We start from the raw sequence: 12,237 nt of genomic DNA, 5'->3' as shown, positions 1-12,237 counted from the left end.
TCTGGATGGATTTGAGAAGTGTCAGAAATCTTGCAAGAAAGACTGATTTTTGTGACATTTCTAGCTCACCTTCCTGCTGATGCAGCTGATTTTCCGATAAGCAACTGAATTCTAAAATTTTACCAGAGCCAAACCACGTGAGGTTCATCATGTAGTCTAGCTGGACAATAAGGGTCCAGAGCACCAACCATCAGATTCGCAACTATTGCCTGTTATATAGTGGGATGAAGATTCACTGTGCTAGAATACTGATGGGGCATTTCCCTGAACTGCTCAGTGCAGACAGACAGACAAACTTGCAAAAAATATTTTGTCATGTATGGAAGCACACATATTCTTATTTAGGTTAGATTTTACCCATTAGTCTGAAAGGCTTTAGACTTGAAATGCTAAGAAATAAAAACTTGCTTGACAGCAAGCCTCAAACTATTTTCTTCTCTCTTCGAGTGATTGCTCATATCCATTCCAGTATAGGTGTGTGCGCGCCCCGTGCACAGATTCCCGGAACTTTTTTCCCTTAGCTAGCTCCGTAGGGTCAGCTCCGGCGCCCCCTGGAGTACCGCGCTCATGCCGTGGTACATAGGGCGCTGCTGACCCTGCATCCCCTCAGTTCCTTCTTTCCGCCTGTGACGGTCAACCAGAATGTCTGCCTCTTGCATTCAAACGCAAGTAGCATCCCTTAGTGTTAGCCTTGATTGTTAGAGTTTTTTGTTTTTGAATAGATAGTTAGTGGATAGTTAAGATAGTTAGTGCCCTTAGGGGCTAGAGCGGAGCCATGCCTGGCTCCACAGGCTTTAAAGCCTGCACAAAAGCCTTTCCTGTAAGTGACCCTCATGACCTTTGCCTCCGATGCCTCGGAGAGCAACACAGGAAAGAGAAGTGTAAAATTTGTAGGTCCTTTAAACCGAGGACCCAAAAGGAGAGGGACGCCTGTTTAAAGGCGATCCTGATGGAGTCCGCACTTCGGCCGGACTCCGAACTGTCGCGCTTCCCGGCGGCACCGAGCGTCTCCTCGGTGCGGAGCGCTCCACCGGCACCGACATCGGCACCGACATCATCGGCACCGACACTGGCACCGATTACATCGGCACCGAGGAACAAGAAGCGGCGCGAGGCCGCGCACATGGACTCCCCCCTGCTACCGGGAAAGCAGGGTGTCCGGCAGAAGATGCCCCAGCCACGTGCCGTGGAGAGTACTCTGGCACCGGCATCTCCTCGCAGAGAGCCTCCCCCGACTGCTGGGGGTGGGGGAGCACCTCTGCAAGGGCCGTCGACACCGGAGGCTTTGGCTGTGGCACGCGCCCTCATGGGCCTGCCTACGCCTCCGTCCCCCCCTCGGCCGAGGGTTCCGGGACCTGTGTCTTGGGGCAAACCCGTGTTGGGTTACCCCGGTGGGTGGAGGAGACAGGAGTCGAGGTCTCCCCCCAGACGGCCAGGGAGGGTAGAGAGTGTGGCTCCCTTCCCAGCTCCGACTCCGGGTCGTTGAGCTCCCCGACACCGTGGCACCGAGGGCGGTCCAGGGGAAAACGCTCGAGGCGAAGGCGATACAGTTCCGCCTCGAGTGGGGACCTGAGCATGGGCTTTGGCACTCCGGTGCGGAGCCCGGATAAACATCGTTCCCCAGCACCGACTGCCTCGACGCAGACCGCATCAATGGCACCGCCTGCTTCGGCACCGAGCATTGTGTCGGCACCAAGAGCCCCGGCACCGCCTGCACCGTTGGCACCGCCTGCACCACCTGCATCGTCGGCACCTCCTGCACCGCCTCTGTCATCGGCACCGCCTGTTTCGGCACCGGCTATCTCGGCACCGAGCGCTGCGGCACAGACTGTCTCGGCACCGAGTGCTACGGCACCGACTGTCTCGGCACCGAGCGCCGCAGCACCAACGTCGCGCTCTAGATCTGCGTCGCGATGTCGCCGACGTCAACGCTCCCGATCTAGGTCTGAGAAGTGCCGCCGCAAGTTGTCTAGAGGGAGAGGTCGTGACAGCTACAGCTCTTCCAGCAGCTCCTCCCCTCACCGGCACCGCAGACGTTGGCCCCGAAGGTCCTCCTCTTCTAGGAGCCGCTCCCCTTCCAGAGCCCATAAGCACTGGTTGAGTGGCTCGGGCTCAAAAGGGGGAAGGATGGAGATAACCCAGCAGGCTCCTGCACCGGCTCCTGCATGGCCTCAAGGCCTCTGGCAATGGCCATATTGGGGGCCGTGGGGTACTCAGATGGGGCCGGGGACCACCTCTGTTCATACGTTGGTGGCCCCACCAATGCCCCCCACAACAGACCCACAGGAGGGTCACCCCTCTAAGGCGGGGTCTGACCCAGAGGAAGGGCCTTCCACAGGACCCATACCATTATCCTCCTCCTCCTCTCCAGATGAGGCAGCGGCCAGAGACACTAGGGCCCCCCTCTTTGATTTCAGGGGCCACCAGGACCTTCTGAGGAGGGTGGCTGATAATCTCGGGCTGGAGATTAAGGAGTTGTCGGAGGAGGAGGATCCCCTATTTGGTGTTTCAGACACAGCAGGCCCATCACGCCCGGCCCTGCCTGTTCATGAGAGGGTCATGAAAATTGCAAAAACCCTCTGGCAAACTCCCTCCTCAGTAGCCCCCACTTCAAAAGGGACTGAGAGAAAATACTATGTCCCAAAGGAGGGGTTTGAATTCCTATATACACATCCCGCTCCAGGTTCACTCATAGTGGACGCAGTGAACCAGCAGGACCGCCAGGGCAACACCCCTAAAGACAAGGACAGCAAAAAGCTGGACCTTTTTGGGCGCAAGATGTACTCCACTGCGGCCCTACAACTGAGGGTAGCGAATCATCAGGCCCTCATGGGAAAATACAATTTGAACCTCTGGTCCTCACTACAGAGGTTCTCCTTGGGGCTGCCCCTGGATCAGGCCACAGACTTTGCCACCGTATTGCAAGAGGGAGTAGCGGTAGCTAAGGCAGCTCTGCAGTCCGCCAGTGATGCAACAGATACAGCCAGCAGGGCGATCGCTTCGGCCATCGTCATGCGCCGCTGCTCCTGGCTCCAAACCTCAGGTCTGTCCCAGGAGGTCCAACAATCCATTCAGGACCTCCCCTTTGACTACTCCGGCCTCTTTTCTGAGAGGACCGATGAAAAGCTGCATGCTTTAAAGGACTCACGGGCCACCCTGAGATCCCTTGGGCTGTATACACCTCAGGCCTCGAGGCGCCAGAACCGGCCCCAGGCACAGAGGCAGCAGCAACCTCCACTGAGGCTGCCCCCCAGACCTACTCAGCCCAGGAGGGGTAGAGAAAGGTACCGGGCGCCCAACTGTCGCGACCGGCAGGGACCCCATCAGGGGTCACAACAAGGCCCTAACAAGGGCAGTGTACCCCATAAGAGATTTTGACAGGGTGCACGAGGGCAGCACTTCTTCTCCCCCACTGGATCAGTCCAAACCCTTTTGCCACAGGCTTCGGCCATACCTAGCCGAATGGGAAGCCATCCGACCAATGGGTCCTCGGCATAGTTCGCAAGGGCTATGCATTACAGCTCAGGGCTTTCTCCCCAAACTCTCCCCCTACCCAGTCCCTTTTCAGGGACCCCTCTCACGAGCAACTACTCATACAAGAGGTCAATTCCCTCCTCATGCTAGGTGCAATAGAGGAGGTTCCTACACAAGAACGGGGAAGGGGATTCTACTCTCGGTACTTTCTAATCCCCAAGGCCAAGGGGGGCCTGAGGCCAATCCTGGACCTACGTCGCCTGAACAAGTTTGTCAGGCGCACCAGATTCCACATGGTTTCCCTAGCCTCCATCATTCCCACCCTAGATCCAGGGGACTGGTATGCCGCCCTCGACCTGAAGGATGCATATTTTCATATAACCATCCTTCCAGGCCACAGGAAGTTATTAAGATTTATGGTAGCTGGATTCCACTACCAGTTTTCTGCCCTGCCATTTGGCCTTTCATCCGCACCAAGTGTATTCACAAAATGCATGGCAGTGGTAGCGGCCCACCTGCGCCGCAAAGGGGTCCAGATTTTCCCCTACCTGGACGATTGGCTGATCCGGGGCAAGTCCAGGGCCCATGTCAAGGACAGCCTGGCCCTTACCTGCACCACATGCACCAGACTGGGGTTGCTCATCAATGAGCAGAAGTCTACTCTCACCCCGGTGCAGCGCATAGAGTTTATAAGGGCCATCTTAGATGCACGAGAGGCCAGAGCCTTCCTTCCTCAGACTCGGTTCGAGACCATGACTGCCATAATCAGCGATCTCCACAGGTCCCCCACGACGACAGCCAGGCACTGCCTTCAGCTGTTGGGACACATGGCGGCATATACTTATGTGGTGAGGCTGGCTCGCCTCAAGCTAAGGCCTCTCCAAGGGTGGCTGGCCTTAGTTTATGTACCAGCCAGGCACCGGCTGAACAAGGTAGTTACAGTCCCCACCCAGGTATTGTCCTCCCTGGATTGGTGGAAGGACCCCAGGGAGGTGCTGAGAGGTGTTCCCTTCAGGGACTTGGCTCCCTCAGTGACATTAATAACGGACGCCTCGGACGAGGGTTGGGGGGCCCACATCAGCAGAAACCTGAGCACCCAGCGACTATGGTCACTAGACGAGAAGGCTCTCCATATAAATGTCAGAGAGCTCAGAGCAGTTCACTTGGCCTGCAAAGTCTTCATCAAATTCCTGAGGGGCAGGACAATTCAGGTCCTTACAGACAATACGGCGGCCATGTTTTATATCAACAGACGGGGGGGGGGGGGGGGGGGGGGGGGGGGAGGGGGGCACGCTCATCGTCCCTTTGCCAAGAAGCCATTCGTCTTTGGGATTTTGCCGTGAGGCACGATTTTCACATCTCTGCCTCTCATCTTCCGGGGGTCAGGAACGACGAGGCAGACCGCCTCAGCAGGTCGTTCTTACCCCGACACGACTGGTCACTGCACCCAGAGGTGGTGACTTTAATCTTCCAGAAGTGGGGCGTTCCCCAACTGGACCTGTTTGCGTCGTCCTGGAACAGGAAGTGCCCGAGGTTCTGCTCGCTCCGAGGTCGCGAGCCGGGCTCCATTTCCGACGTGTTCCTCCTAGACTGGACGGGGTCCCTCCTGTATACGTTTCCCCCCATCCCGCTCCTGCCCAAGGTCCTCTTGAAAATCAAGAGAGACAGAGCGGATATGATACTGATTGCGCCAGTGTGGCCACGACAGCATTGGTTCAGCATGCTGCTCGACCTGTCAATTGACACGCTGCTCCCACTTCCGAGGCGCTACGACCTGCTCTCACAGGACCAGGGTCGCTTGCTGCACCTGGACTTGGACTCCCTCCACCTGATGGCATGGAGACTCTGTGGCTGACGGAGGGAGAGAGAGCCTGCTCGGCGCAGGTCCAACATATCCTGTTGGGCAGCAGAAAACCTTCCACCCAGGTCGTGTACTGGGCCAAGTGGAAGCGTTTTACTTGTTGGGCGGAATCCCGGGGTGTCCCACCGTCCGGCTCGCCCATACAGGCGATATTGGAGTACCTGCTCCACCTGAAGCTCCAGGGCCTAGCACTGGCGTCCCTGAAAGTGCACCTGGCAGCTATCTCCGCCTTCCACCGGCCGATGGAGGGGCGTTCACTGTTCTCCCACCCCATGTCAGTTAGGTTCCTCAAAGGGGTGGAGAGGCTGTATTCCCCAGGTCCGTGACCCAGTGCCTCCCTGGGATTTAAATCTGGTCCTCGCCATGTTGACAGGACCCCCCTTCGAGCCCATGGCTACATGCCCGCTGCTCGTCCTTTCCTGGAAGGTAGCCTTCCTCGTGGCCATTACATCGGCTAGGAGGGTCTCTGAGCTTAGAGCTTTAACATCAGAGCCCCCCTACACGGTCTTCTATAAAGATAAAGTCCAACTGAGGCCCCACCCAGCCTTCTTACCTAAGGTGGTGTCTCAGTTCCACTATAACCAGAGTATCTTCCTCCCCGTGTTTTTTCCAAAACCACACGGTTCAGAGGAGGAGCGGAGATGGCACCGGCTGGATGTCAGATGAGCCCTGGCCTTCTACATCAAGCGGACCAGGCCATTCCGGAGGTCAACGCAGCTGTTCGTGGCAGTAGCGGACCGGATGAAGGGCTCACCTGTCTCCACTCAGCGCATCTCCACCTGGATCACCGCCTGCATCAAGACCTGCTATGAGCGGGCGAAGGTGCCGCTTCCAGGAGCTGTGACAGCGCACTCAACCAGAGCCCAGGCCTCATCGGCGGCCTTCCTGGGAGGAGTGCCCCTGCAGGACATCTGCAAAGCAGCGATCTGGTCATTGGTCCACACCTTCACGTCCCACTACGCCATCGTGCAGCAGGCGAGAGAGGACGCAGGATTCGGCAGAGCAGTACTGGTGAGAGTAGTACTCCTGTACTCCAGTACAACGCTGACTCCTACGCACCTCCAAGGTATGGCTATTTAATCACCTATACTGGAATGGATATGAGCAATCACTCGAAGATAGAAAACAGGGTTACTTACCAGTAACTGTTGTTCTTCGAGATGTGTTGCTCATATCCATTCCAAACCCACCCTCCGTCCCCGCTGTCGGAGTCGGCAGAAAGAAGGGACTGAGGGGCCGCAGGGTCAGCAGCACCCTATGTACCACGGCATGAGCGCGGTACTCCAGGGGGTGCCGGAGCTGACCTACAGAGCTAGCTAAGGGAAAAAAGTTCCGGGAATCTGTGCACAGAGCGCGCACACACCTATACTGGAATGGATATGAGCAACACATCTCGAAGAACAACAGTTACTGGTAAGTAGCCCTGTTTTTCTTGAACAAGTAAGTAAAATAATGACCTTATGATACCAAAGTTTAAAAAGTATATCTGTTACTCAGCACTAAATTTGTTTACATTTTCTTTTACTAGGAAATAAATTAATAGTCTTTATTCATGCAGGAGGAAAATTAGAGAAAATATACATAGCAGTATGTTCAGTATCAGATAATGCACATTTCCAGTTCTACTCTGCATCACAGCATATGCTTAATAAATCCAGTGCAATCAGCTCCTTAGCTTCATCTTGTTCTCCCTTACATTGTTTTCTCCAAGTGCTCAACCATCTAAAGAGTCCCAGAAAAGAGAGATGTTTTCCACTGTTTCTCTTTTCCTTGATCTGTTCACTTGCCAATCTGTATTTCACAGTCTTCTGACGCCTGGTCTGTTGGGTTTTCTTCCTGAAAAGTTTCTTGAAGTACCAGCAACTGTCAGAACTAGTGTCTCTCTTAGTCTCCACCTTTGTTGTGCTTTGCATTTTAGGTCTTATATTTAGGAAAATCTTGAATCTGTCATTCAATTTCATGCAGTTTTCTCTTAACTAAGGTAGTTTTTCTGACAGTTCTTTCATACTCAGATGAAGACCACTATTAATATATTCTACCGTCCTTCAAGGGGGTCTTGATCATCAAAGAACTACTTATTGTTTTTCAAGTTGTATCTGTGGGGAAACAAGTAGTAGTAAGATTAGTTAATTTGTCAGCTTCATAAACCTTAACAATTTAACTTTATAGTAAAAGACTATAAATATGCTCTTACTGATTTTGTCACCCTATTTTTTGCTTCTAAACTTTGAGAAATGACATAGGCCATGACACATATGCATCTGTAAAGATCAAAATGCTTGGCCAACAGCTGTTCTGTTTTGTTACTATGGAAGCATGTGCTGATTACATCATTATTGCCATGATGACTTCACAATAATAAATAAAACCTTAGACCTCCCTTTCAACCAAGTAACTAGAGGCCTGAAAAAGACCATCAGTGCTCTTAGCCTAACAGTAACTTACTTCCTAGGGCTATTACTGTGAAGATTAAATATCTGAAATTGTAAATTATTGACATTTGTGTAAAGATCCATATATTTGCTGTAGAGAGAGACTGTGTGCTCAGCTACAAAGAGACAAGTGCAAATGCCTGTGAGAAACAGGACAGACAAAGGGGGCCCTCACAGCCCTGATACAACCCCACCTGTGCCAGTCTTCTTAACAAAGGAAGGGGACATTAGCTAAATACCCTTACTCACGTTAAGTAATGTTTTATTCCCTAGTCACACTGATTTCAATGGGGCTATCTGTAGTGTAAGGTACTCTCAGCATGCGTTAGCATATCACAATCTAGGCCAAAGAAATTAAAGACAATGGATTCTTGATAGTTAAAAAACAGAATTAAAAGAAAATTACAGCCTTTAATTTGCTTAAAAAGGGGCATGTATAAGTGGCCTAGGGAATTTTCAGAAATGAAATCAAAAGTGTAAAGCAGCACATCAGTCAGAAGATTTCATTTCACCAGCCAACCCAGATGAAAATCTCCAGTCATGTAAACTAACTGATTTTGATTCACATTTTAATGCATTATTTAAGAAACAAAACACATTTTGTGACATTAGTAGACAGCATACATGGAGGGAAGGTTTGAAAAAATTGATGTTACTCACCTCTAATCAGAGGTCCTCTGCCTGAATGGAGTGGCTGCTGCATTGTCTGATAAGTTGTACTGTGAAATGCAGAAGGTGGGAAATGGAATCCTAATTAAACAGTGACCAAAGTACTGCTACCAAACTGCACATTAGCCCTGGATGCAAATGTTTAGTGAATGTGTATATAGAGCTCCAAGCTGCAGTACTGTGGATTTCAACTATGGGAACAAGTTTAAGGCATGCCAAAGAGGCTACCTTAGGGTTAGTGAAGTGTGCCTTAATTCTTGCAGGAAAAGGGACAGATGCTAGTCTGTTGCTTGTTTCAATACATAGTCTAACGACCCATCTGGATAATCTCTGAGAAAAACTAGTCTGATCCTTATTAGTCTCTTTAATGGATATGAAAAGATTAGAAGACTTTCTAAAGTATTTGGTACTATTTAAATAAAAAGCTAGCACTCTTTTAGTCTCTTTCTGTGGTGTCTCAATTTGCCTGTGTGCCATGTGAGACCTGGGAAAGGCTCCGGGTAAAGTAATTGACTGGCTGAGATGGAAGTCAGTCACCACCTGGGACAGGATTTAGGATGTGGATGGAGGACCACTTTGCCATTGTAGGAAATTGTGAAGCGTGGATCCATCACCATGGCTTGTCACAGAATAGTGTTGTTACCAATCACAAAACATACAACTATGGAAGCCATCAATGTAATGTCTCTACTCCAAATTTCTGTTTCACTCCACAGGCGCTCACTGTCATTGCCTAAGCAGTTGTTCCATAATAAGAAACAAAAGTGAAAGCGTTAGATAGAAAAGAAAAATATTATTTATAATTTGCATAACATTGCTGTATCAGTCCACCTCCCCTGCAGTGTTTGCCCAACTGGCAGCTGTCCGTTCAGTAGCTTACCTTCAAGACAACATCTAGAAGGACTGCTCAAACTGACTGCAGTTACTGATCTACCATCACAGCACACTGTTATGGAAGGCTCCACTTGAGGCTTTTTTTCCCGTAAAGGGGACTAAGGTGGTGATAAATGTGGGATTGGCAGGGAGGGTATATTGAGACATAGGTGGAGTTAATCAGTGTAGAGAACCCATGTTCAGACAACTAAGTTAATACTTGGTAGGAAGCCCCTCTACATTGTCCACCTGTTGTCAGATACAGATACTGCCTCACATCTCTTGATAGCAGGGAGCTTCACCTGTGGGTAGTCAGTAGGCTATAAGCCATACTTTACAGTCCCCCATCATGCATCATAGACCTCCTTCTTTACTGATAAAGTATCTCTTTCCCATTGGACCTATACACAGTCAGATCACACTGACCTCTTCCCCAGGCCAAACCCATCTGGGGCAACTTGGCTGCAAAAGCTTTTATCCAGAATTCCAAGTAGTCTGCAGTTCCACAGAATTTGTCATAGAAATCATTCAGTGGTGCAAAAATGTGCTCCAGAACATTGGCTTTCATTTGAATAAAATATTACATTCCCAGCCCTCATGGCTGTGGAAATAACCTTGAAAAAATGTGAACTGAGTATAACTGATTAAACTGTTTTCCTGGGACTGTAGAAAGCCTGAATATAGCTCTGAGTTGTGTGAACTGTACCATGCATTTCTCACGCAGGGCCCCATGGACTCTGAGATTTTGCAGGCATGGAATAGGATGATTTTGCCAAGACACTCTGGGACTCTATTTTTGCTATAGAATTTGTGATTTTGCTGAAGCCAAGCACCTAATATTTTATTTTTTGTCTCCCTGCCCTACCAGAACCTGCCAGCTGCTTCCCCTTGCTCCCCAGCTTTGCCCACAAGGGGGGGTTAATTTAAGTAGTGTATGTTCTCTATGCTGTTCCATGAAGCCAGGCAGCAAGGGGTTCAGGTAGCCGGCACTGGAGTCCAGCTTGCAGCCAGGGAGATGGGGAGGGCACCAAAGTACGGGCTGGTGACCTAGCTACCTGGAGAACACCACAGCCCCTGAAGCCCAGGGAGATAAGCCACTGAAACCAGCTATAACTCCCCCGACACACACATCCCTGGGACAAAAAAGAGTGATAAGGTTGGTCTGACCAACACTGTGAAAAAATTCATCATTGAAAATAATCGCTCATTTTTTACCAAATGGGTATTTTCAATTTCGAACTATAGTTCTGTGTGTTTTTGTAGAGGTGGTGGAATGGGAATGAAGAATATTTCATCAGGATAAACTAAATTAACTCTGTCACAGAATTTAAGGATCCTTGCATTTTGCAACACAATTTGGACCCACTGTGCAGGAGTACACAGGATCGTATTTATATCCAGTGACTGTCCCTTTTAGGCCTTTGAAGGGCTGCTGGCTCTTTGTGCCTGAAAGTTCCTTTTGACCCTCTGTATTTACAGCTCTGGAGGCATGGTCCAATGCTTCAGTTTGTGCCCCTTCTCCACAAACTCTGTTCAGCCCTGTATTCTGCTACTGCAGATTAAGTCAGCAGCAGCCTGCTGCTGGATTCCTTCTTCATACCCAGACTCTCAGTTCTCACACTACATCCTGCTTCTCGACTTTTTCACTACAGCCTGTAAGATGGCTACTTCCAAGTGTGCTGCTCAAGCTCACTCTCTGCCGTCGGGATGTCACTTCCTTTTCCTGTTCACTAGCATTCAGTATGCCCTGCTGGCTATGTGTTGGAACTATAGCCCAGTCCTCTCTGATCATCTCACTCTGGGATTGACAGAGGTGAGTAACCAGCAATTAAACAGCAGACTCTGGACAATTTCATCAATTTTGCTTAACTGCAAACATCCTGGGAGCTTTTCCAGCTCCTGTGGAAACTGGTTGCTAAAGAGATGATGTTATGCCAATGGTGAGATGCTAGTGGTGAGTGGCAGCAGTTTGGTGCTGGTTGGGAAGAGTTTTAGACAGAGCTTTCTAAAACTCTCCCTGCATTTAGCGCCGATCTCCTCTGCTACCATTAAATGGTCTCAAAGCAGGCACAGATCCCTCCCTTCTGAATTCCTCCTGGCCAGGGCCAGCAGAGCCAACAATACATGCATGAAAGCCCTCCTTATCTCTGGCACGTGAGGTGACATGAGAATGGACCAGAGGAGGGAGGGAAAGATGGGCAGAAGTATGACCAGAGCAGTCCTGGGTCCCAATTCCCTACTGCATAGCTCCCATAGGGGCTACGACAGTACAGTGGGGAGTGCATCTTAGATTGCCCTAAACTGCCCTGAGGGCTGAACTGGCCCACACAACCCCTGAATAGGGAAGGAGGAAGACATTTCCGTCAGTCCCTGTCCCAGCCCTACAGTCAGCACAGGGATAAATCTGGGGCAGAGGCAGTGGTGCTGGAGCAATTTTTATAGGGCGAGGATGCTGAGAGGCATTGAACCAAACTATAAACCCTGTATCTGATAGAAATCACTTCAAGCCAGGGGTGCAGCAATACCCCCAGCAACCCTGGTTCCAGTATCTATGGGCAAGGATGCAAATTGTGACTAATTTAAAAGAATTCTCTATCACCAAGTGCTCTGTACACTGTGTTTTTTCCTCCACTTTTTCTCTGTCTTTGTTTCTTCTCCTGATAGTCAACCTACTTTTTCTGTGGATTTTTTTCTCTCCCCCGCTTTGCCCTTTTCCCTCTCTTTCTCTCTGTTTTTCATTCTTCCCCTCTTGGCCTCTTTTCTCACTGGTTCTCCTGAGCCCAGTGTTTGACTTGAATTTTCAACACCAGGGTTTGAAATGGGGCAACAAGAGTTTCTGAGGAGCTAGAACTTTGATCTGACTACCCAGAATGGATCCAATTCCCCTGAACTTTGAAGGAGTCCAAGTCCAATTTGGCCTCTGTAACA

At 50.4% G+C, this 12,237-nt stretch overlaps 1 long non-coding RNA gene across 1 annotated transcript; it reads right to left on the bottom strand.

Moving 5' to 3' along the window:
• Nucleotides 1–6,850: 6,850 nt before the first annotated feature.
• On the bottom strand, nucleotides 6,851–9,418 carry LOC137157842 (uncharacterized). Its single transcript, XR_010921247.1, has 3 exons — nucleotides 9,317–9,418; nucleotides 8,428–8,486; nucleotides 6,851–7,431 (listed from the first exon to the last, which is right to left on the bottom strand). It is a non-coding gene; the product is annotated as an uncharacterized lncRNA (long non-coding RNA).
• Between the last annotated feature and the right edge of the window lie 2,819 nt (nucleotides 9,419–12,237).

This window comes from Emydura macquarii, unplaced genomic scaffold (assembly GCF_026122565.2).
Source record: "Emydura macquarii macquarii isolate MOO-44397 ecotype Brisbane River unplaced genomic scaffold, CSIRO-AGI_Emac_v2 contig_1597, whole genome shotgun sequence".
Taxonomy (NCBI): Eukaryota; Metazoa; Chordata; order Testudines; family Chelidae; genus Emydura; species Emydura macquarii.
The sequence above is the reverse complement of the archived record's forward strand: the minus strand, read 5'-3'. Positions and strand labels throughout refer to the sequence as shown.